This window comes from Pogona vitticeps, chromosome 1 (assembly GCF_051106095.1).
Source record: "Pogona vitticeps strain Pit_001003342236 chromosome 1, PviZW2.1, whole genome shotgun sequence".
Classification (NCBI taxonomy): Eukaryota; Metazoa; Chordata; class Lepidosauria; order Squamata; family Agamidae; genus Pogona; species Pogona vitticeps.
This window is the reverse complement of record NC_135783.1, coordinates 140,566,616-140,580,328: the sequence shown is the minus strand read 5'-3', so window position 1 is coordinate 140,580,328 and position 13,713 is coordinate 140,566,616. Positions and strand designations below refer to the sequence as shown.

Here is a 13,713-nt window from a genome sequence, read left to right as displayed (position 1 = left end):
GACATTTTCGTCCCTCCCTCATGCAGACTGATATAGTGTAGTATATAATGGATAGAGTGATTAACTAGGACTTTGGAGAACAAGGTTTGAATTCCTACTCAGCCATGGAAACTTATTGAGAAGTGTGTGGAACTGGTGAAACCACTCCTTAAATATCTTACTTACCTTGAAAGCCCTATTAGGGTAGATGGTAAGTCAGTTCCGACATGACGCACATAGGTAACTGATGCAGAGCATCTAATAAAGGGAAAGGTACTTACGGATCTTCAGCCTGCAGTCATGTGGCGTTCCTATTCACTTGGAAGAAGGTGGTGAGGAGAACCTTTGGATGAAGGTGGTAGGAAGAGATAGGAAGAGGACCCTCGTTACTCCTTACTGTAATGGAAAGATTATTCTGCGTTCATGGAGCATGTGGATGAGAGAGCACCTCCAGTGTTTTTGACAGAGGTGGGTGACCCACAGGCACAAATCAACGCATGTATGTCCTTACAGTCTTCAGCAATGACAGCGTTCATTGGAATTCTTCACACCTCGCTTGCACCTTCTCTCTACTGTCCTGGGAAATGGATTTGGTGGTGGTTGCTGAGGACTCATTGCCTTAGCTTCAAAGTAAGAATTCATTGAATTGGTTTCATCCCCTGAGCTTCCCTGCTTCATTTTCATGTCATGAGGAACGAAAAATAGAAAGAGACACAAACCCTGCCAGTGGGGTAAATCCATTTTCCAGTCCCAACTCGTGTAGATCCATTAGAATTGATGAAACGGCCCTCAAATTGCCATTTGCGTCACCAAGAGGGTTTGCTTGACCATTTTGAGCCAAATTTTGTTGCTTCTGTTGTAGAAACATGGAGGACAGATGACTGAGGGCTTTGTTAGAAGCTGTAAGGAGCACTTCTTTGCTCCCCCCCGGGTGTAAGTTTTTCAACCAAAATGGGTGTCTCTGATGATCTGGCCAACAACATCACCAAAGGTGAACTTGCCTGCTTGCAGAGTGTTTTGGGGAGGCGAGGGGAGTTTTATTCAAACTGGAACTTCTAGAATCCGGGAGCTGCCATTCAAAGAAATCTTTTCCAATATCTGTTTCCAGGGCTTTGCTCCGGAGGACATCAGCTGGCAATACCAGAGATACAGAACAGAAGCTTCAATATCTTCCTCCCTTTATATCTTCCCCCGGAGGGAGAAAGTAGAAGCTGCTGAGTAAGTGGCACTGAGAGAGGAAGAAAACCTAGTAGGGTTCAAGGGCAGACAAGAACAGGCCAGCTCCCCAACTTGGATGCATAAGCATGAGGAGAAACAAAAAGTTGGTTTGGGATGTTCTGAGTACAAGTTTTAACATTTGAAAAATGGGAGTAGAGTGAGAGTGAAGGAGATTGTGAAATACGTTAGGAGAGTTTTATTGTATGTTATGCTGTTCTTGTCAGGTGTGATGAGCTGATGGAGCTCTTTGGCTGCAAGATTCGAAGGAGTGTGAAAGAGCACGTTTGTGTTTAAAGCACCACACTGCCTTTTTTTAAAGCGGCAGTTGACTGTTTTAAAATCTGTCAGAAACCACGACTTTATATTCATGCCTACCTCTCTGGAAGAGTTTTGATGGTGGGATGCTCACCAACTATAGGTTGTATAATTAAAAACAAAAAGAACAATTAAAAAATACAAATGAAAATAGTGTGGCTCCTGAAACACAAAAAGGCACAGGAAGCGAACCTTCAAAGTGACAGTGGCATTATTAGCACGAGTAATGAACTCTGAGGCTGTCGGTGACACAAATTACCTGGACTTTGCTTAGAGTGATTGTGTCTTTGCACAGCTTTGAAATGCAAACATGTTCAAACCAGGAGGCAACAACAACATCCTGGGTTTGTGCTGAAGGTGACCTCCTAAATGACACGTGTTATTTTGGGACAGTAGGAACAGCCACCCCAGTGAGCAATCTCCTCCCTCACCCTGAAATTAACTTTAGCTTAAGTTAAAAAAAATTATTAGGACGATTATAGTTACCTTGTCTAGCAATAGATTGGCTAGTCATTTCAGTTGTGAGGTACTTCCTTTGTGTTCACAGTCCTGATTACTTGCCAGGATTACTTATTGTTTCCCCTGGACTCTCATTTCCAGCTTCATTACATTTCTCCAAATCCCACTGCCCCTTCAGCCCCCCCTTCTGTTTGTGTGAAATTGAAATTTTTGTTTTTATTTCTTCTGTGGCAATCTGTACACCTTTTCTATGTATTTTTCCCCCATAACATACAAGCTGATGATATGCATTTTGCACATATACAAATGTGTCTTTTGTATACATTTTCAGAAACAGTGTGTTTGTGTGCAATTTTCAGCTCTAGGCTTTTTCACCCTTTGACTTCTTGTTTTTATTCTTTATCCCCCCCCAAAAAAACACATGACAAGACTTGAAAATCTTCAGATTTCTGTGGAGAGTTGATTGAGTCTCAGGGGATAAAAGATTGATATTTTACTTAAGAGTTTTAATTTCACAATAATTATTTTGGTCCCAACAGAGGAGAAGAGCAAAGGCAAATAATATGTGTGTGTGTGTGTTAGGGGGAGTGTTGTCCACAACTAATTTTTTCCAGATCTTCAGATTGCATCATCACTAAAGTTGCCATTGGACTCATTCCTATGAATCCGTTTAGACTAAAGCCCTATTCAATAGTTCATAATAGGGTCAAAATAAGTGTGTGATAAGGAGGAGTGGGTGCCGCCCTTCTCCAACATTGCTCTCTGTGTATAGAAAAGGAGGAAGGCTGCTGCTCCTGCTGCTATACATAGAGGTTCTTTGTGATCAGGAGTTCTGACTTTTCAGAGTTCCAGGATGCATAGTGAGCTCCATCTGCAGCAACGTTAACACCTTAAGACAGCTTCTTTCCAGGGTATTTTGCTCTCTACATCAGGAGAACAATGGAGGAGCAGACAGGGCTAGAGCACCTCTCTTGTTCATTTAACCTGTATGTTGAATGCTTGGTCCTTATTTTCTTCTTTTCAGTTTGACTCAATATTTTTTTCCATATCTGAATTCTGACTTTGGAGGTGACTACATTGGCCACTTATCTTGCAATTCACCTTGGAAGCAGCACAGATTAATTCAAATCACATCCTGGTGATGACATGACGCTGCAGAGAAGCCTGTTGTGGAATTCTCTCTTTTGAGTGGGGAATCATCTTTTGATGTTCAATTGTTAGGGGTGGTTTACATTTGTTCCAATCAGTTTGATATAGGTTTTATCTGTCTTCTGCTCAGTTTCATCACCTGATCCAAAACAAAGAGGCATTCATGGGAGTGTCAGTTCCACTGAATCAAATGCCCTTAGTCTCCAAACTTTAGATTTCCACTCATCACTGGAACACAGTATCACTACAACAGGAGAACTAAATAAAAAGAGAGAAAGGTCAAAATTGCCAATTAGCACCTTGTTAGTGCTTGAAGGCAGCTCCTGCGGTTGGAGCTCCATGCAAACAGAACTCTTTGCCTCTGCCCTGCTAATTCCTGAAAATTATTGTCTGGACAGCTACAGCAATTCACTTGGGGAAACCAAATTTGATAAACTAGAAGCACATATCAAATCAAGCCATATTTTCCAGGCTGTGTAGTCTCAACCTCATACAGGAAGACTCACAAAGGAAAAGCAAATTAGTGGTCACCAGCTGCTGACAGAATGCTATCTTACCTCATTTTTCCACATCTACAAATGGCAAACAAGAAAGAGAAAATGGTGGACTCCACAAGAGATGGATATCATGGCCAAATCATTAACATCATCTAGCTGACGGGAATTACCTTGGTGGATTATCCTTAGACATCACAATTAAGAATCATTAATATATATTATCTTTCGCCCTTCTGTGGACTTCTCAGATAGCTGTACTACTCACAAATAATGTCACGGTTCACACTTAACGGAGCTGGTCTCACGTGTAGTATTGTATTTTACTACAATATGCACATCATGGCTGTTTTGTCTGTTTGACTCCGGGTTTAATAATCTTCATGACAATTATGCACTGTTGTTGATTATAGCTGCTTCTGTTCATTTGGAAGCATACATGGCCTGCTTGCAGTTTTGTTTGCATTGGGATGTTGGTGATCTGTATGTGCAAGTTTAGAATCATACACCAGGTTTTACACTGTTGTGATTTGATATTCCATGGTCTTTGACAGGGCTACACAGTGGCCTCAGACGTATCTTGAGTTACTGAATGAATGGGCTTGATTTAGACCATTTTGTATTAAGACTTGGACCAAAGTCAAATGACCAGATTCAGTTTTGGAGCAGTTTGGAGCAAGAACACAGAGTGCAAATCAAAGCAGATCTGGCACCAAATGATTTTGCATCTTCCTTTTTTTATTTTTTTAAAGTAAATGTTAAAGGTACCTAGTACACAAACCTCTTTATCTAGCTGCATGACATTTGGCAGGCTTCCTTCCCTCTTCATGGTCCATCATGTCTGAATTTCATGTGCAAAAACAAAAAAAAATTACATCTTGAATGAGACGTTGATGACTAGCAACTCTATGGGTTATTGAATAGTCTGGCTTGGTCAATTTATTTAATCTGGTGGGGTTCTAGTGTCCAATGGGAGACAACAGATGGCTTTACCAACAGACTCCTCAGCTTGTAAGATGGCTGCACCTGGCCTTTGAATATTCTGTTTCATGAATGTTGCAGTTCCTAGTTGTTGTAATTTAACATGCTATGACCTCTGCACCCTAGAACTGCTACTGAATTGAGAAGCCAGTTTATGGATGCCTTTTCTGTCCAAAAGATCAGGAAAACATTTCTTAAAAAAATGAGCATAAGTAACTACATTTTCATCTGTTTAATTTTGATATATTCCTCCCATTTTTTGGCAAATTTTGCACAGTGGTTTCAGTTTTTCTAGCATGCTGATGTCTCCAAATTCATTTTCCTCTTCTTTAAAAGTGTCATGTATCTTTAGCAAGGTTCCATCTCTTTCTGTTGGTTGTGCAGCACTAAATCCTTTAAGCGTCTCATATAGTTGTTAATGACTGCCTCGTTAAGATGCATCCCTATTTTGAAACTGGATGAGGAGTTTAATAGCTCTTTGTTTCATTTTCTAATCTTAAAAGCAATTGAGTCCACATTTTTTTGCAGGCAGCCTAGTTAGAGATTTAAAACCTTTTCTCCAGCAGAGGAAGGATATTAGTCCTTTTCAGGAGAAAAGTGGGGCAGAAGTATTTTAAACAAACAAAACAGAGGTGGTGGGGAGGCAGTTTCGACCTCATGATGCTCCTGATGGTGAGAAAAGAGAACAGAATCAATAAGGATTTCTCATTCGCCAGATAAAGAATGGCAGGTTATCATACAAATGATAATAATAACAGGATTTCAGCAGGTAAATTAGCATCGTAGCCAGATGGAAATCTGATGAAAGATAAATCATCAGATGTTAAACAACAGTTTAAGGAAACTGTACTAACTCCAGAACTGTTTTTATTGAGTGTGATGCCAGGTAACATAGATGGGATTTAGAGTTACCCTGTGACCTATTTAGCTACAACAGTCAGAAAATGTGATGTTAAAAATCGGATTACTGTCCTGGATTCATCCCTATCTCCCAAAAACTGGAAGAAAACAGAGTCACGAAAACAAGAGAAGTGTACTGAGAAAATATGGGAAGTGATAGAAATGGATACTTTTTCAGGCATCCTGAATGTATGTCCAAGACAGAAGGAAATTGAAAGAGGGGATGTATTTTACAATTGGTCTTCGTTTCCTGATGATGTTGGAGTAACTTAGATTTGAACTAAAACATAAATGTAAGCTGATAGTTAGAGGGTAATCAAACAGTTAAAAAAAGTAGAAAGTTGATTTTTTTTACTGAAAAATGAATAGATTGGATGTTTGTATACTTAATATGCATAGATCGGTTGATTGTATATTCTGTGCTCTCCCATCCCTTCCACTTCCTTTCCCCTTTTGTATTCCCTACCCTATTCCTAGTAGTTTAAAAATAAAATATTACAGAACAGGATTTCTCATTCCCTCTCAGCCCCACATCCCACATGCTCCCTTTGATGGGTGTTTCTGGACCAGCTCTCCTGTCACCTGTTGGAAGGAAATAATCAGGCCGTCTTTAGACAGACAAGTCACTGCTTTGAAGCTGTTTGAGTAGCAGTTTCTGCCAGCAGCTCAAACCAAGCAGGCATCAGTCGCTGGCTTTTTGAGGCTCCAAAACTGCTGTGGGGGCTCTTTCGTGATGTAAATTAACAACAGAATAAAACAGTTCAATGCATGTAGCTCTGAAGACATCAGCAAGCAAGTCCAGGTTTTTGGCAGCCTGCTGTTTGCAACTGGATGAGGAGAAGACTGGGAGAGGAGAGGTAGCAAAACAAGCCACACGTCCACCTTATATTTCACATAACCCTTATCCATACAAAGACATCTTGCGGGCATATGCCTGGGGATTATTATTGCCATTATTTGTGGCTCAGCTCCCCCAACTCTGTCAGGGCCGGTCGAACAATCAGCTGTCCCAAAGGGCTGCTTGAAAAGTAGCGAGAGATGACTGCTCATGGAATATTGACTGAAACTAATAACACTCGGATTTTGAGTGTGCTGCAGACCTGCCAAGGGACCGAGGAAGTCTGCTCTGGCAACAGGTTGGGCACCAGAAATGGTCACTGTCTTCGGAGCCTGAGGAAGTGGCATCTATTTCCCTCACATTTTGCTCCTGTGTGATCTGAAAAACAGCTCTTGACTGGCAGGATGGCGTTTTTGCAACAGGCCCATCCGGGAGACAATCTTCTTTTCTTGTCTCACTCCAAGCAGGCACTGGGAGGCATCCAGAAAATCTAAAGCTGACATGCCCCATTAGTCAGAAAAAAGATCCCACTAAAATTAGCAGCAGCTTTTCATCCTCCTAGGATTTGCGGCTTGGTCTGTCTACACAACACACACACATACACATTTCCACCCTCGCTTCCCCTCTCCTCTTGGCATCAACCCTCTTTTTTCCGGTACTTTGGGTTCCAGACCATCATAAGCCCTGCAGGTGGCTTTCGTTTCTCTGCAGCTCATATTCTTGACAGTTACTGCATTTACACTAGATTTTTAGATTCCAGCATTCATCAAAACATTGCCAGCATTAGTCAATAAAGAGAATAGATTAAATAGAAGTTTGGCTCCTGGAAGGAACATGTTGCTCTGTCTGTACGCTATCAGAAGGGCCTTAAAAAGCCAGCTACTAGGCTGTCCTTTACTATATAGCCTCCTGACCAGCCTCTGGTTTTAAGTACAGTAGTATTTGACCTAGCTTATCAGAATGGTCCCATTAACATAGGGGTTTCAAGGCATTAAACATTTAGATGTAATTTACCACTGCCATCTTCTGTGCAGTATTAATATGACTTCACCTGAGCCTCACTTTCTCCCCCTATGAGATATCCTTTATCAGGGTCACCATTTACTACTGCTGCTGTCCAGGAACTGTCTTTTCTCCGCCTTCATCACTTTCAGTTGCCTTCTGCTGAGGTGGCTGTTAAATCCTGAAGAGGCTGAGTGCACCTTGGTCTGTTTTGACTGTTTTGCTGTGGATGATCCTGCTAGGTGCCCAGATTCATAACATGGCCAAGCCTCCTGAGGGCATTGCTCTAAGCTTCCCTAACACATTGAAACCCACTTGCCTGTGTATCCAAAGAACAAGAAAAGATTCTTAATATTAAGATTGTGTCACTGGAAACCAAGGCGAAGCTCATCCATACAGTGGTGTTTCCAGTTGCTATGTATGGATGTAAAAGCTAGACAGTGAAGAAAGCTGACAAGGGAAATATTGATTCATTCAAATGTGGCATTTGCAGAGAGTTTTACAGATACCACAGACTGTGTGAAAGAAAAATAAGTGAGTTCTAGATCAGATCAAGCCCCAAACTGTCTCTACATGCAAAAAAAATGACTAAACGTGGGCTATCATACTTTGGATATATAGTGAAGAGGCCATATGTGGTGGAAAAGACAATAACTCTGAGGAAAGTTGAGGATGACAGGGGGGAAAAAAGACTGAATATGAGATGGATTGACTCCGTAACGGAAGCCATGGCCTTGAGTTTTCAGGGCTGTTCATGACAGGGCCTTTTGGACATTTCTACTTCATAAGGTTGCCATATGTCGGAAGCATAAACACGATTTCCCTCAGGATGATATAAAATATGGAAATGTGGGCTTCCATGGAGAAGAGACAGTCAAAACAAAGGGGGTGGGAGAGAGGAGGGAGAGAAGTGGACTTGGGACATTTGTTCCTTTTGTACGTCAACTCCCAGAATTTGGCGGGAATTTCCCAGGCAGAATCTTGTGAGATGCAATCTAAAAACAGTAAAGAGGAGCTTTTCTTACCTGCCCTCTGTTGCCTTATCTTTTCCTTTCAAGAAGAATTAAGCTGCCTTTGGTGGCAGCTGGGAGTAGAGCAAGGGACCATGGGGATCTCGAGGGAGCATGGGACATTTCTTGAGAGGCACCTGCTTGTAGAGCCCAACAGGTGATACGGGACGACCTGTTCAGGCTATTGGTGCCATTCATGCAAAATGTGGCCAGTAACTCTTTTCTCTGAGAGGTCCATCATATGCACATGTAGAGCAAATTATTTAGCCATCGAGGATATGGAACTGGTTCTCGGAAAGTAACTCGCAAAACATCAGAACAATTGCAGCAGGAATTCTGAGGAAATCTGTAACATTTGGAAATGAGTGTTGTCAATTAGAACCAGTAACTCTGCCACCAAGACCACCATAATCTCGATCTCTCCCTCTATGTGTGTGTGTGTAATCACATATATATATGTATATATATGTGTGTGTGTATGTACACACACACACACACACACACACAGAGTGGTGCCTTGCATAACGAGCGCCCCATTTAACTACAAATCCGCATAGCGATTTCCCCCCCATAGGCCCCATTTTCCCCCAGCTGACTGGCGGGGGCTTCGGAAGGACCACGTGGGAGGGCTCCCCCCATGGTCCTTCTCAAGCGCCCGCCGGTCAGCTGGCCGAAAAAGCCGGCGGGCAGCCAGCTCGCTCCTCCCGGGGTGGCGGAGGCGGCGGGGGAACGGAATGGGCCCTGGCGCGGCCGGGCGCCTGGCTCCCCTTCTCCCGCTCCACCTCCTCTTCTTCCTCTGAGGAGAAGGCGGCGGGCGCTCAGCCCAGGGCCAGTGGCGAGTGGCGCTTCGGCTGGCTCGCTCCTCCCGGGGCGGCGGAGGCGGCGGGAGAAGGGAAAGGGCCGGGCGCCTGGCTCCCCGACTCCCCCTTCACCTCCTCCTCTTCCTCCAAAGGCCAGCCGCCAGCCAGCTTATCTTCCCAGGGCGGCGGAGGGGGAAGGGGGAAGGGAACAAGCCCTGGCACGGCCGGGCGCCTGGCTCCCCGACTCCCCCTTCACCTCCTCCTCTTCCTCCGGAGGCTCCTTCCGAAGCGCCCGCCGTCCAGCTGAGGGGAAATGCCAGCTGATTGGTGGTTCCAAAATGGCCGCCCGCTGTTTTCTGGACGGATTCCTCGCTTACCGAGGTGGCGAAAATGGCGGCCCCTATGGAGGATCCTCGCTGAACTGTGAGTTTTTGCCCCATAGGAACGGTGAGTTTTTGCCCCATAGGAACACATTAAACAGGGTTTAATGCGTTTCTATGGGGTTTTTCTTTCCGTTTAGCGATGTTTCCGGATAGCGACGTTAATCCTGGAATGGATTAACGTCACTATGCGGTGCACCACTGTGTGTATACACACACACACACACACACACACACACACACACACGTGTGTGTGTGTGTACATATAGATATTTGCTTCAGAAACGAAAGAAGACAGTAGAGAATTGTGCAAATTATAGAGGCTCAAGGGAGAGGATGAGCTTTGTGCCCCACACTGAGCTGGAGGCGAGGAGTCTTGTAGAGATCTAAAATTCTTTGTAGAGGCATCTAGTCATGTTGAGGCAATGTAAAATCAACAAAAACAAGGAAATTAGCAAGTGTCCCTTCTATCCTTGTCCCAGAGACATTGGCCAAATGGCAAAAGCCTCTTTCAAAAAAGTCTAGGGAAGGAAAAGAAATTTGGAAACTTCAAGCTTTCTCAATGAAAAGACCCATTTCACACACCACAGATCTTGTTGTGAGGCAACGCGCACCTTGCCTTAAAAATGTACTCATTCGCAAAGCCTGTGGTAGGTTTCCTTTCCACAAAATATGTGTACATTTTAAACATGTGAATGGTTAAAAACATAGAGTTGAAAAAACAGAGAGAAACACAATTTATTCAATATGGAAAATGTGCAAAAATGTGCACATGAGGGAAAACATATATATGAATGTGTATTCTATAGGAAATGCACAGGAAACTGTACAGATATTCCATGTGGAAACAGAAAACAAAACCTCACAGTTCGATAAAGAAAAAGCATGGGGCACAAAGCATGATGGAATCAATATAGAAAGTTCTTCACATCTCTTTTTTTTTTTTTTTAAAAAGGCTCATCCTCTGAAATGGTTCCATTCAAATTATCTATAGATCTCCAGCTAGCTGAGCAAGTACGATGAAAATATAAAGGAACAATTCTGTTCAGATTGTTGAAAGATGATCCAAAGGCTGCTAAATGATGTTGACCCTTGGAAATTGCAATTCCAAACCATTGAGACCAAGAGTTGTGGTAGCCTATCAGCAACAAACGGGTCCAATTAAATAGACATAAATAGATGGTAATCTTTGCGCTGTGGAAAAAGATTTTGCTCTGTCATAGTACGACTCGCTTTCCAACAGCAGCTCAGCAGCACCATTTCAGATTTTCTCTCGTGCTTCTTCCTTCCGTGAGCTCAAAGGCGTTTTGTGTCTATTGTAAGTCATCCTGAAGACCACAAATGTGGCTGACAGGGCATGCTTCCATACAGTAGGCCACAGGATCCTGAGAGTCCTGTAGACCAGTTGTGGACATATTTCAGATACTTGCAATCTGCTTTATTTTATTTTATTTTTAAAATGGAAGATCGCGCTACCGAACACAGCCAAGTGCGAAAGACGTAGCATTAAAATGTAAAAACTCTGGGAATCCAGTAGTGTTTTTCAAATTACTTTGAGATCTAACGTATAGCCCAAGCGAAGTTCGGGACATTCCTGCTGTAGCCTGCCCATCTTCCTTTGAGCTGGAACCTCCGCTTCTTCATCTTCCCCTTTGAGCAGGTAATGCTGGATCTAAAGACTGGTGTTATGACTTGAGGGAGGGTGGAGCATCTGACCGGGCCTTTGTGCCGCTTTTAAAAAAATCAACTTAAAAACAAATGCTGTCCCAGTCACTTGCTATGGAAACCTATCATTATCAATGGAAATTTCTGTAACTATTCCTAAAAAAATAGGTTCCTATAACTACTGATGGGAATCCTTTGGAATCAACAGTGGAACTTCTTTGGAAATATGGAACAACTGGGCTAATAAATAAATAAAGGTTTTACACTGTTCTTTGCCAGCGGGAATAGCAGTTCCAGCCCAGTAATTTGAGTAATTCTAGCCAAGCTAGAATGTCTGAGAAAGCTAGAAAAGCATGGCTGAGCTATGGCCTAATCTCAGGAGACCTTTGGCCAGAAACCTTTCTCTCTGCCTGACCCACCTCACAGGGTTATTGTGAGATTAAAGCGGGGAGTAAGAGAGCCATGTACATCACCAAGAGTTCACTAGAGGAAAGGCAGAATAAAAAATATAGCTAATAGAAGCAATGTTTCCACAGCAGCAGCAGCAGCAGCAGCAGCAGCAGCAGCAGCAGCAGCAGCAGCAGCAGCAACAACAACAACAACAACAACAACAACAACAACAACAACAACAACAACAACTCTGTCCTAACCTAGAAGTCCCATCAACTAGCTCCTGCAAATCCTAGGTCCTCTACTGCATTGGATTTATTTCTGCCTAGACACATGCATGACAGTTAATGTAAGCCCATTAAGGACAGCAATTGAAAGCCACAAAGATGCTGTTGATGTGAGTCCACCAAACTGAATGTCATATTTAGCTCATGTTTTGAAACAGCCACATTTCAAACGTGAGCAGGTTACTCACAAGCTATTATAACCTCTACTTTTGTTTGAAGACTCTGTTCTGTATTGGGCACAAGAGTTCTATGGGGCATTTAATGTTATTGGGCCAGATGCATTTGAATGGGAAGATGTCAACCTTTAATCGTGGGTATTCTGTACAGAAACCCTTGCCGTATTAATTTGTTATTATCTTGGCTTTTAGAGAGGATAATTTACAGTCGTGTGTTTGGCAGAAGCCAAGTACATGTTCCTATGCACAGTAGGGAGGAGCTGTGGAGTGGAGAAAGAAGACATGGGAACAGCCATCCCCAAAATAAACACATTCCAGTTTTCAAATCCAGCTCTGTATGATCAGCCATCCAGTGATGAGTACAGAAAGACAGAGCACTCTCTGTCCATCCTACAGCTGGTTGATGTCTGAAATGACAGCACATGAATAATAACATATGCTTCTACCATGTCAGGTCAGTGAGAAATGAATTGATCCTCCCACCCACATTAAAAAAAACTTTGAAAAGTCATGGGTTTTTAAAAGAAATTTGCACACCAAGAGTATGGTATAGTCAACAAAGTTCTGACAACTCTGCAGTGATGATTGTTCATGCTCCTCTCTAGTGGTCACCATAAGACGATCTGAACTTCTTTATTGTCATTTGCCTATGTACAGTATATTCTCTGAGTTCTGTGTCAGGGAGAACGTTTGAACTGGAAGCAGCGGAGAATATGGCCCAAACCCTGTTGCTTTGCACAGAAAATCACACTAGAGTAGGTTCATTGGATCAATGGGGAGTTGGTGAGTCACCTCCTCCAAATTCCATCAAGAAAATAAATATAACAACTCTTCCATAATACTAGATGTCAACACAATTTGTATCAAATCAATTGATGCTAAATTCTGCAAATTGAAAAAGAAGTACTTCTTTACATAACACATAAGCAACTTATGAAACTTCCCATAGCTCATTAGTAGACCACATGTTTTGTGGGGCCAATCTCTGACATCTCCAAAAGGGACTGGGAAAGACAAAGGTCTTGGGAAACCCCTCCTGACCAGTGTAAGACTTGAAGATTAAGCTTGAGGTGGCCCACCAGATGATGTTGGGCTATAACTCCCATCAGCCTTAATCAACAGAGCCAATGGTGAGGGATGCTGGGTGTTGCAGTCCAACACTGCTGGAGGCCAGGTGTTCTCCAACCGTCATGTAGTGCATGCTGTTCTAGATCAGTGATTCCCAACCTTGGATAACCCAAGTGTTCTTAGACTGCAGTTCCCAGAGACTCCAGCCAGCACTTCTGGGAATTGCAGCCCAATTGTAGTCCTGGGTTACTCAAGGTGGTTGAGAGGGTGGTGGCAGATCAGCTCCAGGCACTCTTGGATGAAACCAATGTCCTGGACCCATTCCAGTCGGGCTTCAGGCCACGCTATGGTACAGAGACAGCACTGGTTGCACTGATGGATGACCTGCTGAGAGAGGCCGATGGGGGCAATATGTCCTTGTTGGTCCTCCTTGACACCTCGGCGGCCTTTGATACCGTCGACCACGGTATCCTCCTGGGGAGGCTCTCTGAGTTGGGAATTGGTGGCCTGGCACTTGCCTGGCTCTGTTCCTTCTTGGAGGACCGACCCCAGAGAGTTCAGCTTGGGGAGAGTGCCTCGGCCCCGTGGAGCCTCAATTGTGG

The 13,713-nt window shown here is 43.3% G+C and overlaps 1 long non-coding RNA gene across 1 annotated transcript in view; it reads right to left on the bottom strand.

Annotated features, from left to right (window-relative positions):
- Positions 1–7,297, bottom strand: part of LOC144587540 (uncharacterized) — a 30,863-nt gene extending 23,566 nt beyond the window's left edge. The window contains exon 1 of the long non-coding RNA XR_013542680.1: positions 261–7,297. This is a non-coding gene — a long non-coding RNA (uncharacterized LOC144587540). The remainder of the gene's footprint in view (positions 1–260) is intronic.
- Positions 7,298–13,713: the final 6,416 nt, after the last annotated feature.